At 42.8% G+C, this 5,198-nt stretch overlaps 1 long non-coding RNA gene across 1 annotated transcript; it reads left to right on the top strand.

Moving 5' to 3' along the window:
* The first annotated feature begins 252 nt into the window (after positions 1-252).
* On the top strand, positions 253-2,869 carry LOC132535824 (uncharacterized). Its single transcript, XR_009547554.1, has 2 exons — positions 253-335; positions 2,537-2,869. It is a non-coding gene; the product is annotated as an uncharacterized LOC132535824 (long non-coding RNA).
* The last annotated feature ends 2,329 nt before the right edge of the window (positions 2,870-5,198 follow it).

Below are 5,198 nucleotides of genomic sequence, written 5' to 3'. Positions count from 1 at the left end.
GCAATAACAATAACAAGGACAACAAAAGGGGAAAAATGGCCTCCAGGAGCAGTGGATTCATACATAGTGCAGGCACCAAACCCCAGAAATAACCCTGGAAGAGGCAAAAAAATATATACTTCCTGCAGGTGGGGACCAGGGGCACAAAACTAGATCCTTGTGCACTGTAATGTGTGAGCTCAACCAAATGCACTGCCACTACGAGGCCACTTATTTTTATGATTTACTCTTATTTATTTTTTAGAGGTGGGTGGCAAAAACCAAGCTTTGTACCATGCAGGGGAAGCCAGACTTGAACCTGGGTCACACACATGGCGAAACAGCACTTTATTTAAGTAAGCTATTTTGTTGGCTCCTAAATCAATTAAAAAAATTAAAAGAGAAATAAAAATTAGGCCTTGGAAGAAAACATAATGGTTCTGCAAATGACTTTCATGTCTGAGGCTCGGAGGTCTCAGTTCAATCCCCAGTGTCATCATAAGCCATAGTGGAGCAGTACTCTGGTTTCTGTCTCTCTCTGCCTCTTTCTGTAGCATTCTTTCATTGAAATATATATATATATATATTTCCACCAGGATTATCTTTTGGAGCACAACGAAGCCGCCACTCTTGGTGGTCATTTTTTCTTTTTTCTTTTTGTTTTTATTGGATAGTACAGGTTGAAATTGAGAGGGGAGGAGAAGATAGAGTGGAAGAGAGAGCAAGGCATCTAAAGACCTGCTTCACCATTCATGAAGCACCACCCCCTGAAGGTAGAGAGCAGGGGCTAGAACTCAGTTCCTTGTGGATGGTGATGTGTGTGCTTAACTGATTGCACCATCATCTTCCCATCACAAGTAAAATATATTTTTCCTTTTTACAAAATTTTATTTATTTTTCCTTTTGTTGCCCTTGTTGTTGTTGCTTTAATTGTTGTTATAGTTATTGTTGTTATTACGGATGTCGTCGTTGTTAGATAGGACAGAGAGAAATGGAGAGAGGAGGGGAAGACACAGAAGGGGAGAAAAAGATAGACAACAGCAGACCTGCTTCACCGCTTGTGAAGTGACTCCCCTGCAGGTGGGGAGCTGGGGGCTCTAACCGGTAAAATATTTAAAAATATATGTATAAAGGGTCAGAGATATAGCTTATTAGGTAGGGCTCCTGTTTTTACAATGCACAAGGCCCATATATTGCAAAAAAAATATTTAAAAGTTTTTGCAAACATCAACCCCAAACTCTACAATATCTGCAAAACAGAAGTGCAACAAAGTATGCCTGCAGTAGACTGGGTACTCCTGGTGGGTCAGACTTTGGCTAAGAGAGTTAATGAAGGATCAGACAGGTGGCTCAGCAGTGAAGCTCAGGCCTTGCATGTGTGATTCTGAGGGCTCCGTCGCAGGTACAGCCTATGATGGGCTGGTCCTCTGGCTTCTCTTCCTGCTACAAAACAACGTTTTGAAAAAGCCACACCAGGGGCCCAGTTGACTGGAGCTTCAGCTCAGGAATGTTAGGCTACAGAGCATTATGTTCTAGAGGTCTTGACTTGGCTTAGGTTGGTCGGACACCATAGTTCTGGTGCAAGAGAAACCTACCGGACAAGTCAGGTGACCCCACTCTTGGCCATCCAATTCCACAAATGTTTGTGGAGCTCCTTCCCATGAACCCAGCATGGTCTAGACTCTGGGGACCCAGAAATGAATCAAGGGCTCCAGCTCTAGTGGAGAAAAATCTTCACATAAGCAAATACATGACTCGCCAGTGAGGTAAGTCAACAGGGGAACTGTGTCTAGAGAAGAGAGGACGATGGACATATTAGGGAAAAGCAGAGATCAGCCAAAGGAGGATGCTTTTTGAAGGGCTAGGAGAGCCTTCCAGAACAACCAATCCCCATGAGCAAAGGCCCCAAGGCCTAAAGCCACAGGCCCGAGTCTTGGGGGAATTCAAAATATTCTTTATTTTGAGACTGGAGTACAAGTCACGGAGGTGGAGGGGCTGTGGATCTCAGCAAGGCTAGGTCACAGGAGGACTTTGAGGAGAAGTGGTGTGGATTTGAGCTGCATTCAAAGAATGTAAACACCCCCAAACAGAACTCCACATTGACTGGCCTTAATAATGCCTCTCTTGTTATCTAATCCTGCCACTGCAGACCCAATCTTCTAGGAAGTGATGGCATTTCGGAGAAACTACCCGGTCCATTTCAAGACCCATTTCATGCTTTTGGAAGTGGCTTTCTTCTCCTAAGTATTCTGCACTTCCCTTACAACTTTCAAAGCATCTACCATATGGTATTTCTGCCAAATGAGTGATTAGTGCCTCTTTACTTGTGTGTGTGGGGTGGTGGTGGTGGTGGTGGATTGAAATGAAGTCATCTGTCCACTGGAGTGACAGCTGCTCAAAGAGATGCATTCGGGGTGTCTGTGTAGTTGGTGGGGAGACAGCAAATCTTCTCTGAGGAGACTTCTCTGGGAGTGACTGTTCCTACTCAACTGTCTTCCCTGTTCCCTTGCTTCCCATTATATAATAACTTTTTTTTTTTTTTTTTTTTTTTTTGCAGCGATGAGCTCTGGCCTGGTTCTGAATATTTTAGGTGTCAAACATCCTGTTTTGCTGTGAGTAATGTGACCCCGTCGATGACCCACTGCATTAGAGAATGACATCATGGGATTCAACTGAGAATGGCTGAAAAGAAGTGATTATGGGTGCCCAGGGACCTCTGCTTGCCCCCTTACCTTTCAGCAAGCTGTTTGGAAGGGCTGACTAATATTTCTGCCAATGAGTGCTCTGTGGAGAGCAGGGGTTGCGAACTACCTGGGGTCCGAATCCAGCAAATCCCACTCCTGCTAGTTTTTGTTTTGTCTTGTTGCAAATAAAGTTTTATTGGCACAGAGCCATGCTTGTCAGTTTGCAGATTGTCTCTGGCTGTTTGCAAGCTGCAAAGGGAGTTGAGCTTATGTGACAGATCCCAGATGCCCCACAAAACTGGACAGATCTACTCTCTGGCCCTTGGTTTGTCACTGAAGCCTCCAGCCCTCCCCACCTCAGAAGAGAGTACATAAATCGGCCCCCACCCCACTTCCTGAACACATGGCGTAATTTTTAAAAAAAGAGGAGAAATAGGTTTTTAACAAGCATATCGGAGCTCCCATAGTTCTTCAATGACATCAGAACCCTTACATTTAATAAATGAACCTTGCCCTTCCAAGAAGATCCCTGGGGAGATTGCGCTCTTATTCCAACACAGCTGCCAGCACACTGGACGGACATCACCGGGCTGTTTTAGCACAGCCCAGATGTGTGACACCTCAAATAATCCCTATCACCTCCTTTTGGGACTCAAAGTAGTGCAGCCTGAGAATATCTGCCTAGTTGCCATAGAACCAGTGTTGGCTTATTGAGACAAAGAACTTTCAATCCAAGGGACTAGGCAGTGACACAGCTGGTTGAGTGTGCATATTAATACCGGTTCACAAAGACTGGGGCTCAAACCCCTAGTCCCACGTGTGTGTGTGTGTGTGTGTGTGTGTGTGTGTGTGTGTGTGTGTGTGTGTGGTGGGGGAGCCTCACAAATAGCTAAGCACTGCTACAGGTCTGTGTGTGTGTGTGTGTTAAAATTTTATTTATTAATGAGAGGGATAAGAGAGGGGGAAAAGGGGCGAGGGAGGGGGGAAAGAGAGGAGAAGGGAGAGGGGAGAGATAGATAGATAGATAGATAGATAGATAGATAGATAGATAGATAGAGCCAGACATCACTGGTACATGTGCTACAAGGGATTGAACTCAGGACTTAATGCTTGAGAATACATGGCACCACCACCTGGACCTCTCTCTATCTCTCTCTCTTCTCTCTCTCAGTAGGTATATCCTCTTCAGTCTCCTTCTCTCAATTTATCTCTGTCTCTATAATATATATATATATATATATATATATATAAATTTCTTTATTAAGGGTTTAATGTTTTACAGTTGACAGTAAATAAAATAGTTTGTGCATGCATAACATTTCTCATTTTTCCACACAACAATATAACCCCCACTAGGTCCTCTGCCATCCTGTTCCAGGACCTGAAATACCCCACCACCACTACCCACCCACCCCAGAGTCTTTTACTTTGGTGCAATACACAAAGTTCTGCTTAGTGTTTTCTCTTCTGATATTGTTTTTCAACTTCTGCCTGCAAATGAGATCATTCCATATTCATCCTTCTGTTTCTGACATATTTCACTTAAGATGATTTTTTTCAAGCTACATCCAAGATGGGCTGAAAGCGGTGAAATTACCATTTTTACTCTGAAAATGTGCAATAGTTCTAGTTTACCTATCTCTTCATTTAGCTCCTTCGTTTCTTTGTTGATTTTCTGCCTGGATGATCTGTCAAGTTGAGAGAGTGGGGTCTTGAAGTTCCCTACTATCACTGTGTTGTTGTTAATATATTGCTGTAGCTCTTGCAGTAGATGTTTGATGTATTTAGATGACCTCTCCTTGGGTGCATAGATGTTGGCAATTATTAAGTCCTCTTGATTGATTGATCCTCTGAGCATTAAGTAATGCCCATCCCTAGCTTTTAAAATTTTATTTATTTTAAGGTCTATCATGTCAGATATGAGCATAGATGTTCCTGCCCTTTTTTTGTGGTCCATTGGCTTGTATGGTAGTTTTCTATCCTTTCACTTTGAGTCTGTGTTTGTCTTGTTGAGTTAGGTGGGATTCCTGCAGACAACATATGCAGAAACAACAAATGAATCTCTGAAAGAAAGTGCTATCTGGAGGTAGAGAGCTGAAAGCTGAAATATCTGAGATAAGAGCACAACGGCTGAACAAGCTTATACAGTATCAGAACAGGGTAACAAAATAGCTGAGCTACAGAAAAACAACAGAGGGGAGAGAGAATAGAATAAATGAGGCAGAAAGCAGAATTAGGCAAGGTTGAGGATGAATTAGAGAAAACTAAGAAAGAAGTAAGAGAGCATTAAGTAATGTCCATCCCTAGCTTTTAAAATTTTATTTATTTTAAAGTCTATCATGTCAGATATGAGCATAGATGTTCCTGCCCTTTTTTGTGGTCCATTGGTTTGTATGGTAGTTTTCTATCCTTTCACTTTGAGTCTGTGTTTGTCTTGTTGAGTTAGGTGGGACAACATCTAGTCTGAATGACAGTCTAGCAGGACACAGTAGTCTTGGTTGAAAGCCTTTCTCATTGAGCACTCGATAGATATCT

This window comes from Erinaceus europaeus, chromosome X (assembly GCF_950295315.1).
Source record: "Erinaceus europaeus chromosome X, mEriEur2.1, whole genome shotgun sequence".
In the NCBI taxonomy this organism is placed as follows: Eukaryota; Metazoa; Chordata; class Mammalia; order Eulipotyphla; family Erinaceidae; genus Erinaceus; species Erinaceus europaeus.
This window is presented reverse-complemented; position numbering and strand designations above follow the sequence as displayed.